The sequence below is a fragment of the Henckelia pumila genome, chromosome 3 (genome assembly GCF_033568475.1).
Source record: "Henckelia pumila isolate YLH828 chromosome 3, ASM3356847v2, whole genome shotgun sequence".
NCBI lineage: Eukaryota > Viridiplantae > Streptophyta > Magnoliopsida > Lamiales > Gesneriaceae > Henckelia > Henckelia pumila.
In genome coordinates this window covers 191573214-191591161 of record NC_133122.1, presented here as the reverse complement: position 1 = coordinate 191591161, position 17948 = coordinate 191573214, and the positions used below count along the sequence as shown (strand labels likewise).

The window sequence follows — 17948 nt, the reverse complement described above, 5'->3', positions numbered from 1 at the left end:
CGTATAAATGTACTCTCGAGTTAATTACGATATATCCTGAATGCTAGATTTTCAAGAAGTCTATATTAATCCAAAGTATTTAAAAAAAATTCACTAAATAGTTTCGATTAGGAAAATAATTAATATGATTTACCAGAAAACTTAGATCTACAAACACAAGAAGCAGATCAACGCACGGCATATGAAAACAAGAAACGCATATGAAAACAAGAAAGAAAAGTCCTAAAAAGAAGCCGAGTAGCACAAACCTATAGCGAAAGCGCTCGAAGATCTGCAAACCAGCGAGTAGACCAAACACAAAACAGATCTGAAAATATTTTGAAATATATGTAAGCAAAACAAAGAGAAAAAGAAATAAAAACAAAATCGTTACCTTCCCGTAGTGTTTAAACCAAAGAAGGGGAAAAAACAAAGAGAAAATCGATACCCTTATGCAATGTCGGAGTGGCAACAGAAGCGACCGGGGATAGAAATCAAAAAACCGTAAGAAGTTGGAGAGATAGGAAGAGTAACCGATGCGTAGTAGAGGAAGCAAAATAAATGAACGGGAAAAACCTAAAGGAAATCAAAGTAGGTGGGATGGAGATAACAACCGACAGCCTCAACTAATATACAATCACCACGTATGCTCTCCCTGAGCCAAAATAAAACGCGTGTACTTTGTCTTATCGAATACCGGAAGGAAACAGGCCCAATTTGAGTTATTCACGCTTTAAGTATAGTAATAGATATATGTATAAATTATAATATATATATATATATATATATATATATATATATGTGCCATAATTATTTTATAAATATATAATATATATAGGTCGGGTACCCGAATACCCGACACCAACCCGAACACAAATAATCGGGTTCGGGTAATTACCCGAACCCGATATTTTCATGAAATTACCCGACCCGATCGGGATAAACCCGATCGGGTCGGGTCGGTACCCGATACCCGATGTAAAAACGCCCATCCCTAAGATCGGCTAATGTTGTAGCCCACTCGCTGGCGAAGTTTTCTTTCCTCCTCTACATCTTTTGTTTGGATGTCTTGGGAGTTTTCATTTTGGTTTGTTAATATTGTAACGAAAGATACTATTTTTAATGAATAATCGTTACTTTTCTTTCAAAAAAAAAAATTGATTTAAATGACAAAAATTCAAACTATATTAGTGTATTGATGTACATGATGATTCTGCTGATTATTACACACGAGAAAAAAAAAAATGAGTCAGCACATGTATATTGAAACTTTATTACAGAAATAAACCTTACAAAAAATACTTGAAAACAAATCCACATATTTTTATGACAACAATACTCGAAATTTAATACCTGAAGCAACAATATTTCACGATTGAACTTGAACATCCATGATCCAAATTCCAACTGCGCGCATTCCTTGTGCCAATTTCAAAAAACATACTGCATGAAAAAAAATATACCAAGTTAGAAATAAAAAGTTTAACCAACTACAAAAAAAAGGAAAAAAAAATATATATGAGAGTGGGGGAGAGGACTCGGGATTTACGAAAGCGGAATTGCTAAAACTCAAATCCCAGAACGAACCATCAAATATTAAAAATCGATAACAAATGTTTGAAGAAGTGAATAAAAGATAGACATATACTTATCAGATTTCATGTTGAGTTTTATCATCAAGTTTCATCTTAAGTTCCAACTATAATTATAAAAAATTACTAAACAAGTCATGAGCAATCAAAAATCACAAATGTACCAAAAAATATAAACATTGCGCATCTTGAAACCAATTTTAATTGGTGCTTCATCTTATTAAATAAAAATGTAATCTAAGAAGGATAACGAAAAACCAAGCTCATCACATGACATGAATGAATTTGGATCCTATGTTGTGAAGGTAAATACAAATACTGTTTTTTTTTTTTTTAATACAAGACGATCAATTCAATTATCCAATTGATCTTCTTGTGGACCTCTCAATATTGTCTGATAAATTAAAAAAGTTATCAAATAAAGTTATGAAATGAATAAGCATGCAAAATGAATTCAACAAAAATTAGCTTACACCACATAAATAATTTTTAAAAAATAAAATAAAGACAAAAATTGAAGGCGAAGAATCCGCCAACAAGAACAAAAATTGTAACTACATTCTATTGAAATTAAGGTTATTGAACAACTAAAATTTACAGTGTATAAAAATAATCATCAAAGCCAACCCATAGTCCGTTTTATCCATGCTTGACTAAAAACAAATGTAAGGAGATAAATACAACATAACTATTTTTTCCTCCCTACAAATAAAACATAGCATAAAATTTAAATTGATTGATGTATTTTTTTTATATAAAAAAAAAAAAAGAAATCCTTTTATCTGTTTGAAAGAATATAGATAGTAATAATTAACAATTCGAATATCGAAACTAATAATTTTAACAAATCCCGCTAATATATTTAATTGAGTGTAAAAATTGGTCCCATAAACTTGGAACAGACTATATGCACATAATCAATTGTACCTGATCAACACACATGATGGATCATGGAAAGTGAATATCTATGTCATCCACGGAGATTTTTGGGATATGGGAAAGATCATGGGCTGCGCTGCTCGTAGTATTGATCAATGCCTCCCCAAGTAATGTACAATGATAAATACGTAACGTTTTTAATTCGGTGAGGTGTCGCAAGCAACTGAGATCCATTAGCTTCTCACAAAAGCGCACATGCAAATAGCTTAGGGATGACATGTTCGAAAACCATTGTGGCAAAGCTTCGATCCCAAAGTTATCCAAAGTTAAGTCGGTGAGAGCTGTGAGATGCTGCAGCTGATTTGGGAGAGACTTCCGATTATGATTTCCTGTTAACCATAATTTGCAAAGGGAGTGGATCTCACGTAGGCCTTGGAGAGTTTCATTTAGTAATGTTTCGGGAGCAGAACTGGAACCAATCTCTAATCTTTTCAACTTGTTCAGCCAAAATCCAGGATTCTCCATTGACCGACGTTTCTGATCTGGTAGCATTCCACTTGGCAACCTGGCCAACATCGGGCATCCAGTAATTTTCAAATGCGAAAGACGAGAGATGGAGTAGTCAGTGGTTTGACATTGAATTGAGGCCAGCTTATAGCAATCGCTTATTTTTAACTCTCCAAGGGACTTGATCAGCGCATCCGAGAGTTCGACTTCCCTTAGGTCGATGCACCTGCTTATAGTAAGACTTTGGAGACATGGATTGTTGTAAAACAACTTGTCAGGAAGGGAAGTGAGATTTGAATTTTCGTCGATACAAAGTTCCTCGAGGGAGCTTGAATTACTACATATGATTGTCACTGGTACTTGGCTCTGAATACCCCAAATATTCAATTCTCTCAGAGATGGAAAAGCATGACTTGGAGCAGTCATCAATTTATGGCAAGACCGTATATTCAGAGATTCAAGTTTGGGGAATGCTGTTGCCCCCGATTCAACCCACTTGGTAAGATTACTGTGAAGACTAATTTGACCCAATATCAAGATCAACGGCCAAGATTAAACAAGTCTATTTAATCTTGATTTAGTGGCTGGGATTGAAAGGGAGTTTATTAGCCTTCAGCTTAAATAAAACTCATCGAGAGTTAGTTGGAGATTAACTGTTCTTCTTGGTTCTCTCTGCCAAAAACACTCTGAATATTTCCTCTGTAACAGAGCTTGAGAGATCGTGTTATCTGGGAATCAAAGCTGTTGCTATCTTCTTCTTGTTCATTAGAGATCTTAGCGATTTATTCTTGTTTGATTGTTTCTCTGTGATGATTAAGTGTTGTAAACTTGGTTACGTGCATTTTAGTGGATTCATATTGGGGAAAAACCCAAGATCCTTGGATGTAGGATATTCATATCCGAACCAAGTAATTCTTGCGTCAATTGTGTTCTTATTATTCTGAAAATCGTCTGATTGAATTGCTTGAATCTTCTCTCTCTCGCATGTTGTTCTTGGGATTAATCTTAACAAATTGGTATCAAGAGCTTGGTTATTCATTGATCAAGGGATTCATCTTGTTCTGCTCCTGAGGTGTTCGATTTTCTGCCTAAAATAAAGTTCTTGAATTGACTATTTGGAAGAATGTCTACTAGCCAGGGGCAATCTCACAAAATGCCAACGTCATGATTTGAGGTGGAGAAGTTTGATGGGAAAAACGATTTCAATCTCTGGAGGGAAAAGATGATGGCTCATCTGGGAAACTTGGGGCTGGATGAAGCTCTAAAGGGTGAGACTAAGATGCCCGACTCAATCACAAACAAGGAAGAGATCCTAAAGAAGGCAAGAAACACAATTGTCTTGAGTTTAGGAAATCAAATCCTTAGAAAAGTGGTGAAGGAGAAGACTGCCTGTGAGATGTGGATGAAACTGGAACAGCTATACATGACCAAGACACTTCCAAATAGAATCTACTTGAAACAAAGGTTCTACGGATTCAAGATGGATGAGAATAAATCCATAGATGAAAATACAGACGAGTTTACAAAGCTGCTATCAGATTTGGAGAACTTGGATGTCACAGTTGATGAGGAAGATCAAGCTATCTTCCTGTTAAATTCTTTGCCAAAGGCTTATGACCAATTAAGGGATACTCTCAAGTATGGGAGAGAGACATTATCCCTTGAGGAAGTCATTGGAGCTGCCTATTCGAAAGAATTGGATCTGAGGGCAACTGGGAAGTTCAACAAACCTACTGGTGAAGGCTTAAATGTCAGAGAAAGGTCTATTGAAAGAAAGGAATATTCGAATAAAGGCCGAAAACAATCAAGATCAAAGTCCAGGCCTAAGAAAACTTGCTGGTTTTGCAAGAAGGAAGGTCACTTTAGAAGAGATTGTCCTCAAAGAAAGCCCAATACTAAATTCGATTCTGCTCCTGTAACTGAAGCTGCAAATTTACTTGAAGATTTTGAAGAAGCAGAGGTCCTGCCATTTCCACAAATGATCCAAAGGAGGAATGGATCTTGGACTCCGGATGTACATATCACATGTCACCAAGGAGAGACTGGTTTTTTTACTACAAAGAAGTAAACACAGGACAAGTTTTGATGGGAAATAATCAGTCATGTAAGATCCATGGCACAGGATCTGTGAAGCTAAGATGGAGGATGGATCAGTGAAGATTATCACAGAAGTAAGGTTCATCCCTGACTTGAAGAGAAACCTAATATCTTTAGGTACTTTGGATCAAAAGGGATTCAGTTACAAAACTCAAAATGGTATCCTAAAGGTTGTAAAAGGTGCACTGGTTATTATGAAAGGAAGCTTGAATCAAGGCTTGTATATCTTGCAAGCCAAGACTATTGCAGCAAAAACGAATGCAGTGATCTCGGCCAAGGATAACACAAAGCTGTGGCACAAGAAGCTTGGTCACATGAGCCTCAAAGGACTACAGGAACTTGGCAAGCAAGGACTGCTGGACTCAAAGCAGATTAACAGCTTGGACTTTTGTGAAAGTTGTGTCCTTGGTAAAACTCATAGACTCAAGTTTAATACAGCAATTCACAAGACAAAATCCACCCTTGATTACATACATTCGGATTTGTGGGGCTCTCCAAAGGTACCACTGTCATTATCTAAATCTCAATACTTTATTTCTTTAATTAATGACTACTCTAGAAAGGTGTGGATTTATTTTCTAAAAACCAAGGATGAGGCTTTTAGTAAATTTTTTGAATGGAAATTCTTAGTCGAGAATCAAACAGGAAACAAAGTAAAGAGATTAAGAACGGATAATGGCTTAGAATTTTGTAATCATGAATTTAATGATTTTTGTACAAAACATGGAATTGCTAGACATAGAACATGCACATATTCACCTCAACAATGGGGTTGCGGAAAGAATGAACAGAACCATAATGGACAAGGTTAGATGCATGTTAAGTGAAAGTGGACTGCCTAATAGATTTTGGGCAGAAGCTGCCTCAACCGCATGCTACCTAATAAATAGGTCTCCAAGTTCTGCCATAAATTTCATGGTTCCTGAATTTAGATGGTCTAATGTAAATCCAGATTATAATCATCTAAAATTATTTGGATGCATAGCATATGTTCATGCTAATCAAGGAAAGTTAAATCCTAGGGCCTTGAAAGGAGTTTTTATAGGATATCCAAATAGAGTTAAAGGTTACAAAATTTGGTTATTGGATGATCTTAAATGAATAATCAGTAGGGATGTAATCTTTAATGAGGATGAATCTTATAAAACTAACATGAACAAAACAACTACAGCCAACTCTAAACAAGTTGAGCAGAATTCCAAGTTTCAGGAACAGCCACAAGATCTGGATATCTTCTTAGATTCAGAAGCTACCAGGGGTCAAGATCAAGGTGGAGAAACTCAGAACAATCCTGAAAATTCCTATGACTTCGACACCAGTCATGATCAATCTGGAAATGACATTGAAACTCATGATGTGCCGATTGAAGAAGGAAACAGAAGACAAACACAAAGTGAACAGCAACTTGATGGTTATCTTCTTGCAACAGATAGGGTAAGGAGGGAAATAAGACCACCTCCTAGGTATGAAAGTTCTGAATTTACAGCCTTTGCTCTCAATGTGGCTTATATACTTGAATTGGAAGAGCCAATGAATTACAATGAAGCTCTTAAAAGTAAGGATTGGCCAAAATGGAAGAAAGCCATGGAAGAAGAGCTTGAGTCATTGCATAAGAACAATACTTGGAAGCTAGTTGATAAAACTCATGGCAAGAAGGTCATTGGATGCAAATGGGTGTTCAAGAGAAAGTCAGGGATTCCTGGAGTAGAGGCAGCTAGATACAAAGCTAGATTAGTTGCAAAAGGCTTTTCTCAAGTTGAAGGAATAGACTATCATGATGTTTTTTCCCCAGTTGTTAAACATACCTCGATTAGGATCATATTGGTCATTACAACAATTCATGACATGGAATTGGAACAATTGGATGTCAAGACGGCTTTCCTACATGGAAATTTGGAAGAAGAGATCCTAATGTCACAACCCGAGGGATTTATCAAACAAGGGGAAGCTGGAAAAGTTTGCTTACTACAAAAATCCATCTATGGACTTAAGCAATCACCAAGACAATGTTATTGCCGATTCGATGAGTTCATGCTTAAAAGAGGATTTCAAAGATCAAAATTTGATAGTTGTGTCTATTATTCAAAGCTGTCGAATCAGTCCTACATCTATCTCCTTATCTATGTTGATGACATGCTTATAGCATGCAAAGATTCCAAGGAGATTCAGAAGTTAAAGCTTCTTCTCAGTTCTGAATTTGACATGAAGAATATTGGGGCAGCAAAGAGAATTTTGGGAATGGATATAGTAAGAAACAGGAACCTTAGGACATTAACAATATCTCAAGAAGGGTACATACAAAAGGTTGTGAATGTGTTTGGCATGAAGGATGCGAGGGGAGTAAATACTCCAATTGGTGCTCACTTTAAATTGAGATATGTTAAAGAAGAAGATGCTGAAACTGAATATGCACAAATGAAGATTGTTCCTTACACCAACGCAGTAGGCAGTATGATGTATTCCATGGTATCAACAAGGCCGGACATCGCTTATGGCATGGGATTGGTCAGTAGGTTCATGAGCAAGCCAAGTAGGGAACATTGGCAAGCTGTGAAATGGTTACTTAGATATTTAAAGGAGACAACCAATCTGAAATTAGTATATTCAGCAAATACACATTTATCTTGTGAAGTGATTGGATATTGTGACTCGGACTATGCCGCTGATCTTGACAAGAGAAGATCATTATCAGGGTATGTATTCATTGTCGGAGGAAATGTTGTTAGTTGGAAGTCAAGCTTGCAACATGTGGTAGCTCTCTCGACAACAGAAGCCGAGTATATCTCACTCACTGAAGCAGTAAATGAAGCTTTGTGGATTAAAGGATTTGTAACTGAAATGGGACAGGAACAGAAGTCGGCAACCATTTTCTGTGACTCACAAAGTGCAATTCATCTATCCAAGAATGCTATGTTCCATGAGAGAACAAAGCATATTGATGTGAGGCTACATTTTGTGAGGGATATCATCTCAAGAGAATTGATTCATGTGAAGAAGATAGACACACAAATGAATCCAGCTGATATGCTAACGAAAGTGATTCCAGTGAGCAAGCTCAAAGATGCATTGAGACTGCTCAATGTACTGGAATGAATGCTGAATACAGTAGCATTGGGATTACTCTATTTGAACCACTGAAATGTAAGAGATATTGAGCCAAATAGGTGGAGATTTGTGAAAACTAATTTGACCCAATATCAAGACCAACAGCCAAGATTAAACAAGTCTATTTAATCTTGATTTAGTGGCTGGGATTGAAAGGGAGTTTATTGGACTTCAGCTTAAATAAAACCCATCGAGAGTTAGTTGGAGATTAACTGTTCTTCTTGGTTCTCTCTGCCAAAAACACTCTGAATATTTCCTCTGTAACAGAGCTTGAGAGATCGTGTTCTCTGGGAATCAAAGCTGTTGCTATCTTCTTCTTGTTCATTAGAGATCTTAGCGATTTAGTCTTGTTTGATTGTTTCTCTGTGAGGATTAAGTGTTGTAAACTTGGTTACATGCATTTTAGTGGATTCATATTGGGGGAATACCCAAGATCCTTGGATGTAGGATATTCATATCCGAACCAAGTAATTCTTGCGTCAATTGTGTTCTTATTATTTTGAAAATCGTCTGATTGAATTGCTTGAATCTTCTCTCTCTCGTAATGTGTTCTTGGGATTAATCTTAACAATTACCCATAAAAGTTAGCTTAAACCGTTCCAGTGCGGGAAATGGCATAGCAGCTGCTCTACTTGATTCTTCATGATAAAATGAGGGGCCGATGGATGTCATGTTTTCGAGTCCTTCCACCTCCAAGATCTTGAGAAGTGGTAGATGACCTAGTGTTGTTATTAACGATGTCGGCCTTGCATCCTTATAGAAACAAAGTTCGCAGATAAATTTTTTGCTCCTTCTTGATGTCATGTTCCTACAAGATATCTTACTCGAGAAATGATATTTTCTTAATTATGAGGTGTTACCCCCCACAACCAAACAAGATAGGTCATGAACAAGATCACGCATCTTGTTATACTTGATTCTACCATATTGATTATTTATTGCTTCATGTAGGAAAATTTTTTACAACAAAATATTGTAAACATTGTCGCCACAACTCTCCAAATCAATATCACTTCTTTCCAACAAAAGTCCTTTGCCATACAAAGTTGGATTAATTGGTTTCTTCTTATTTCTTCCCCATCGGAAAAAATGGAGCAATATGCAAAACATTTTTTTATGTGATTTGAACTATCGAGAAACTCCAGTAATCACTTTTTTCCCTCTCGTAATATTCTTCCGACCACATTGGCTGCTAATGATAGACCTCGACATCTACAAGTAATATCCTTCCCAATAGCCTCAAATTCCTCAGGCAATTGTAGTTTAGGGAATTTTCTTGCCTTAATTATCTCCCAAAAATCATAATCGGATAAAACTGTTAAAGACTAGGTGGGCGTTGGGTTGGGTTTTTTGGGTTTGGGTAGTTTGGGTCAGGTACCCGAAACATTGGGTAGTGATTTAACTACCCAAACCCGACCCGATGAAAATCATTACCCAACTTTTGGATACTTGAAAAAAATCGGGTAGTGTCGTTGGGTACCCGATATTTTAGCCTGACTCTCTCGCACTCATTATTCTATCCCCAAGAAGCTTTTGTGGGCACTCTTTAAATTTAAATCCCAACAATCATAGTTGAAGCACAACTGTAAAGTTAAAACCCAGTTGCACCACCGCCAAGATCCATGCTTCCAACTGATTCGTTCTTCTTCATCTCCAAATTGGTCATGCATCTCAACGTAGATTGTTTCAGTTGAGTCCAGCCTTCTATCACCATTTCAAACTCCTGGAAAGTTGCTTACACAAACTGAATCTCATTCAAATTATATTCATCCCACTAATTTCATGCCCTTTCCTCCAAGTCCTTTTTCAGGTCACTACACTTCATAACTACTACAAGGTATAGGAAGAGAAAAGATTTAAAATTTAAATGGAACCTCTTCTTGAATTAGTAGATTACTCACATCACAGTGGGTGGTGGACCTGTGGTTTCAGAGAAGAAGACCGAAGATGACAGATGTTTCTCAACCTTCAGGTTATAATTTAAAAAACTAACAAAATTGTCAGGTACCCGATACCCGATTGTGTTTCGGAAAATACCCAACACCAACCCGACCATCAATATTTTGGGTTTGGGTCCTACCTGAACCCGACTTTTTTATAAAGACACGATCGTGTCGGGTCGGGTGCCCGGTACCCGCCTACAAAACGCCCACCCCTAGTAAAGACGTCACAATTTGATCTCGAGTGGTCACGATTGTTGAATTTTCTTTTTTTGAGTTGATTCCCTGAACACAATTCCATAGGTTGTCTCATTCATATTTTTCATCATTCAAAAATCATCAAGCATAAACAAATATCTTGTATCCTTCACCTTTGTTGCAAGCTTTTGGATGATAGTTTCCTCTCTCGATGATCATACAGCCACAACTTCACGGATTGATCGTTTTGAATGTCCCGCTCCAACGCATCGTTCAAGAAATTCTGAATCATTTTCAATGTTTTTCCAGAATTTTTAAGTCATTCTCGAGACCCCGAAAGATGTTGATCTCTTCCGCAGCTTAGATTGACCACCTTCCCCACTAGCGTTTAAACAACAACATCGACAACTATTTCATCCATTTTTGGTTGGTTTCATTTTGATCATGTTATAATTTTATCTATGCGTATTGTGATCAATTATTATTTTACACATGTTTCGCTTGTGCATATTTTATTTATACTCGTTTAAATTTCAGTGCCACACATCCTAAAATATACATTTAAAATTTTAGTGGAAATAATTTTAAATTACATGCCCAACAAAACTAAAATGTTCAAAAAAATTATAATAGTTGTAAAAACACATATTTATTAAAAAATAATTTTTAAATTTTTTTTCTTCACTTGTAAAATTCCCCCAACCACATTAGCTGCTAATGGTAAACCTCGACATCTACAAGAAATCTTTTTCTAATAGCCTCAAATTACTCGGGCACTTGGAGGCTGGGGAAAGTTATTTCCTTAATCATCTTTCAACACTGTAAGTAGTTACAATCTAGAAACATATGTTTAATGAGGTCGGTCTTGCATACTTTCAAAAACAATGTTCGAAGATAAATTGATTGTTTTTTCTTGATGTCATGTTTATCGTCAACTACGAGATATCTTACTCGAGAAATGACATTTTTTCCTTATGAGGTTTTACCCCGCAACCAAACAATTGCATTCATCATGCTACACTTCTACCATACCGATCCTTTACTATTTTATATTGAAAATGGTTTTCCAACAAAATATTGTAAACATTGTCACCACAAGTCTCCATATCAATATCACTTCTTTCAAACAAAAATCCTTTGGCCATCCAAAATTGGATTAATCGGTCCCTTATTATTGCTCTTCATTGGAAAAAAAATGAAGCAATATGCAAAGCATTTTTTAAGTGATGAAAATGGTAATCAACCGATAAACTTAGATGTTTTGGAAACAACATCATCACTGATATTAGTATTTTAACTCTCGAAAAACAATCTCAGTATTCAATTTCCTTCCATTGTACACATCTCCCAACCACATTGGCTAATAATGTTAAACCTCGACATCTACATCTACAAGAAATCTCCTTTCCAATAGCGTCAAATTCCTCGGGCACTTGCAGACTGGGGAAAGTTCTTGCCTTAATTATCTCCCAACAATGTAAGTGGTTACAATGAGAAAACATATTGTTAACGAGGTCGGCCTTGCATCCTTTCATAAGAAAAGTTCGCATATAAATTGTTTGCTCCTTCTCGATGTCATGTTCATGCGAGATATCTTACTCGAGAAATAACATTTTCTTCATTATGATATTTTACCCCCACAACCGAACAAGATAGGTCATGAACAAGATCATGAATCTTGTTATACTTGATTCTACCATATTGATCTTTTATGCTTCATGTAGAAAAATTTTTTGCAACAAAATATTTTAAACATTGTCGCCACAACTCTCTATATCAATATCACTTCTTTCCTACAGAAATTCTTTGTCATCCAAAGTTGGATTAATTGGTCTCCCCTTATTTCTTCCCCACTGAGAAAAATGGAGCAATATGCAAACCATTTTGTAAGTGATGGAGATGGTAATTGGTCGATGCTCAACTTTAATGCTTTGAAAACAACATCATCACTGTGATATTTGAACTCTCGAGGAACTCCAATTATCACTTTCTTCCATTGTAATCTTTTCCCGACCACATTGGCTGCTAATGATAGACATCAACATCCACAAGCAATCTCCTTCCCAATTGCCTCAAATTCAACGGGCACTTGAAGTTTGGAGAATTTTCTTGCCTTAATTTTCTCCCAACAATCATAATCGGATAAAACTTGTAAAGATGGAACACTCAATGTTTTTACAATTGATTCCACAATTTGATCGAGTGGTCACGATTATGAAATTTTATTTGCTTGATTTGATTCCCTGAACATAATTCCTGAAGTTGTCCCGTCTCATTCATGTTTTTCATCATTCAAATAATCATCAAGCACAAGCAAATATCTTGTGTCCTTCAGCTTCGATGGAAGCTTTTGGATGGTAGCTTCCTCCCTCAATGATCATACAGCCACAACTTCACGGAACGATCGTTTTGAATGTCCCGCTCTAACGCATCGTTCAAAAAATTCTGAATCATTTTCAATGTTTTTTTCCAAAATTTTTAAATCATTCTCGAGACCCCAAAAGAGGCTGATATCTTTCGTAGTTAGAGCGACCACCTTCCCCACCAGCATTTGAACAACAACATTGACCACTATTTCAGCCATCTCCGATTTGTTGCAGTTTGATCATGTTATAATTTGACTTATACGTATTGTGATCAATTATTATTTTACACACGTACCACTTGTGCAGATTTTATTTATACTCTCTCAAATTCACCCTTTTTAAAATTTTTGGAAGAAAAAAACTTGACGACGAACAAAACGATTTCAGAGTTTTTATTCATCTCTTCAATCCACTCTAGTTTGGAACGGAACTTTTCTTCCAAAATTTTGGAAAAAGGCAATTGAAATAGTAGATTGAAAGAGGACGATTAGACTCTCATTTCAAAATCGAAGAGGTGCATAGCGAAAGGGTCTCCACCGTTACTTGGTATTTTTTGAACTCCACTCTCTGAAAAAAGACATCTTACCAATAATGGGTTTCTATATTAAACATTTCTTGAGGTTTTTTCATTTTATTTCATGTAATTTTGGATTCTATAATTTCATTAAGTACATGATTTTCTTTTAGTCTTTTTGGGATCGTGTAATGGTCCATGTGAGCCTCTTTATTATGAATTCGTTAATTCAAATTAAATCAAATCTCCCCAAAGATTCGAGAATCACTTTTGCTTTCTTTTCTTATGGTTACTAAGATGTCACTAATTCAAGAAAAAAATCACTTTTGAATATAAAGAAATATGATAAATTAACTGATATTTCTATCAGCTAATGAACGAGTCCAATGCAAAAACAAAAATGAACGTTGGCTCCCTTGAATTTTTTGTCTATCTATCAAGCGTACGTGAAAATGAATCTTTTAGTGGTCTGATTTTATCATTTTTTTTAATTTTTCTCGAAGAAATCATGCATTTTATATGATATTTTTAATTCATTGAAATTACATCTAATAAAACAGAAGAATAATCAAAATGCATACATTGTCACATACCCTATGGGGATCGACCATTTTGCTACATAAAAATAATAAATTTGAAGATTTAGCTTGTATGAATCGTTCTTAGTTTTTCATACTTATACACTAAAGCATAGTTCATCGATTAAACATTAGATAAAAGGGGGAAATTCGGAATAGGAGAGCACTCATCTTGGGGTGGGCCATGAACTAGATCCGAATCATTCTCAACGAGTCCATAAGAAGTGATTCCATTTTTTTTTCATACTTCTAGATGAATACGAAGGAAGCTTAATCGAAATGAATCAAAATTTTTCTTCTATAATATTTCGACCCACCCCATATCTTGTCCCCTTTGGGAAAACAAACTGAGTATTTCACTCGTTTTAGTATAAAGTTCTGATTAATTTTCCAAAACAATTAAGGTATGTTTTATCCTCTTATTTTACGGTTTAATTCATTATGTAATTTTTTTTCCAAATGTTTTGTAATGTGAAGTTCAGTATTCCAAATTTCAATTGCATTCCATATGCAAATTTCGAAAAACATACTGCATGAAAAAATCCACTGAGTTAGTAATACAAATTTTAACCAATTATAAAACAATTAGATCTCTTATGAGATGGTCTTATGGATCTTTATCTATGAGACGGACTAACCCCACTCATTTTTACAATAAAAAATAATATTTTTGACATAAAAATAATATTTTTTTCATTAGTGACCTCAATAGAAGATGCATCTCACGAAATTGATCCGCGACACATCTCACAGTAGTGTTTGTGCTATAAAATAATCAAAATAATAACAAAAAATGAGAGTGAGGGAGCTAGGGGACCCAAGGATTTACGAAAGAGGAATTGATGAAACTCAAATTACATAGCTAACGAATTTTTTTCGAATCCCGAACCATTAAATATTAAAAATCAATTATAAAATGTTCAAAGTAGTGCAGAAACCCTAAAATCACAAATCAAGCATAACACTTACACTAATTTCAACTAAATTACGTTATCCAAACCGACAGTTCAAATTCAAATCCACACAACCAAACTACAAATAATTTCTTTGAACGGAAATCTCCACCAGTTAAATAGTACTATTTTTAAGTTAATAAAATGTGTAAACCTGTTTTAAGTTTGTAAAATGAGGGGTAACAACATTTTTAGTCATTATTCGCATTTCTTTCACTTTAGGTCTCATTGATGGTGAATTTGTATTTTCAGCCCTGTAACTTGCATTTTTTTTCATTTTTCTGTTAAGATGATTTTTCATTTTTAGTTCTATAATGTAGATATTATTTTCATTTTTTATCCTTTAAATTGTGTCTAAAAAAATTTAAAATGAAAGTTATAATTTTTTTAAAATTGAAATGATAGGGGGGAAATTAAATATAAAAATTACTATATCTATTGGATAATTTGAGGGTGTTTTGGAAATAAAAAAAGTTTCACCACCACCCCAAAGTTAGTTAATAAAGGGTTTGTTAACCCCCAAAAAAGTTGGGTAAACGTGACAACCTTTCCTAGTTAAACATTTTTCTTTCACTGTGGCTTCGTAACTGAGCCGGTCTTCTGCACACAATAAGTACAACTCATGAATGGGCACCTAGTTAAACCTTTTCCTTTCACCGTGGCTTCGTAACTGAGCCGGTCTTCTGCACACAATAAGTACAACTCATGAATGGGCACCAAAAAAAGTTTTAAATTGATTGGTCACTCTGACGCTCAACTCAGTATATATAAGGCTCACAAAAAAGAGAAAAAAAAAATATAAAAGGATGCAATATATTTTGAATAAATTATGAATATGTAAAATTTATGGCAAACATTTGTATTTATAGAAAAATCCTTGATGTTTTCATCTCAATTCGAATATTTGCTTCCAATTTGAATCCAGGTATATCTCTATCTGAAATTCTTTCTTTTGATAAGGATTTAACAGATTTGATTTGATATCAATTTTTATTCTTCACAACTCTATCTCTTTAAACTCGATCCTCATTACTCAGACACCTACACCAAGTCTTCTAATCATTCCACCAAGTAACTTGACTCATCTAGTCACTATCTTACTAACTACATGGACAAAGACCCCAACTACTCTCCTGCCACTACAACTGATCCAACCCACTTCCTTGGTCTATGGTCCGAGTCCTCGGGTTCTCGTCCCCTTCTTTGGTTCTCGGTTCTTGACCCCATCATCGTGTCCTTGGTCCTCACCCCTGACTATGCTTCCCAATCACCACTTACCTATGTCAAGACTCAAAATATTATCGGGGTATCAAGTTAAAGGGTATCAAGTTTTAACTAAATTTGGTCAGCTGAACATAATCGAAGGAGACTGAGGATGGAGAAGAGTTAATGGGTTGGACTTTGGTTTTATTCAATGTCCAAGGATTAAATAAAGAAAGGCCCTTATTGGCTTGAGTTTGACTAAATATAAATGAAAATAAAGATTAAAAAGCATTATTACTTCTTTTATTAATAATGGGTATATACACACACACATTTTAAAATAAATATGCACCTATTATGATAATTTTTTACGAACATCAACTAGCAAGAATGAACCTCGATCTCTCAATGGTATATTGTTTTTTATGTATAATAATACAGGCTTGAAAACATTTCCATCAGTTAAGAATTAAATTATTTAAAATCTGTCCCCAAAAAAAAACCCCTAGGATAATACATTAGAACATCCATATATAATTTGGGTCTTCTCCCGGTTTAGTCATTGGTCACTTTTTCCAAGTGTCAATTTAGTCCCTCAAGTTTTAGAATTTTGTCTAATCTCATGTAGATCCTATTCAATTTATTCTTTTGTAAATTTTTAACAATTTTCAAGCGTCTAGCTTCTCTGCTAAATGTAGACGTCTAACTTAGCATGTGGGCTTGACCCAAAAGTATTTTAAAATTTTAGGGACTGAATATGCAGATGAACAAAGCAAGATCAGAGTGAACCGGGAAAGGACACAAACCATAGGGATTTTTTAATGTATTATCACATAATTTATCTCTAAAATTTTATATTTTATAAAGAAGTTGTAACAAACCTTTGATCACGTCCTATCGTACGTCCATGCATGTTAACGTAGAATAAACAACTAAACAAGACTCGGAGGGAGTTTAAGAGAGAGTTTGAAAAATATTCCATTTCATTTCTCACAATAAATTATTTACGGGCCAAATAGCAACTCAGAAAATTACCTAAATCATTATATATATAACTTAAATTCGCTTATTTTGGATTTTAGATTGGATTTTGGTATGGTAATTGGTCCCGAGCACAGTAAGTTTTTTGACACACTTATAGGTCATTTCGTCGTAGTGCTGGGAGGATACAACTTACAAGACATCGCTGACATACCCTTTGCAATGTTACTTTCGGAAAAAGCACTAAATGTGTAAAAAAAAAAAAAAGTATCATACGAATACCAACATTTGACTATTTATATAACCATAAACCAAAATAGATAAACTTAAAAGATGATTTTGACAAATTCCTCGTATTAACAGTGTATTATTATTCTCCTACTGTTGAGACTTGAGAGTACTGTGAAAATTGAGCGTGGCATATAAATCATGCCCTTGAAAATATTTTTGGTATGCATGAGCAGGAAAATCTACGTGGGGTTCCCATGTGAGTGCTTATTTTCAATATTTTTAAGGTTTCATGGAGGAAAATTAATTCCCTTAATTCAGACCATTGCTAAATCCCCATGCATGTTGGCTGCCAGGCACGTATCCAGAAACTTATGTCGCGAATGCTCCTGTAACCGTAGTAGACCGCTCCGTCGGATGAGGAGTCAAGGAGGATGCCATGAAAACAGCCTTCACGATGGGAGGTGGCCGGTGTAATTAGTTAAATGGTTTTGTCACATGTTGTGTTGTTAAATGCATGAATGCACGAGAAGAATAGGTTGACGAAATTAACCAAGAATTTTAGTTTGGAAACAAAATTGTGATAACGTGTTTCTTTTCTCTATTAATTAATTAAGTGTTGAATTGATGACATTATTAAGGTAGTGTTGAATTTGTTAAGAGCATCTCCATAATCATTTATTTTTAAAGGCTGCAAACATTACCTAAATTTATTCAGGCTTTGTTTATGTTTACTATATATATACATCTTAAAATAATTGAATGATACGATTACGGATGGGGAAGATCGAAGACTAAGAACACAAGGTACTTGACGAGTATTTCTCG

At 35.1% G+C, this 17948-nt stretch overlaps 1 pseudogene; it reads right to left on the bottom strand.

Annotated features, from left to right (window-relative positions):
- LOC140890232 (uncharacterized) overlaps positions 1-12881 on the bottom strand; it is a 33443-nt pseudogene extending 20562 nt beyond the window's left edge.
- Positions 12882-17948: the final 5067 nt, after the last annotated feature.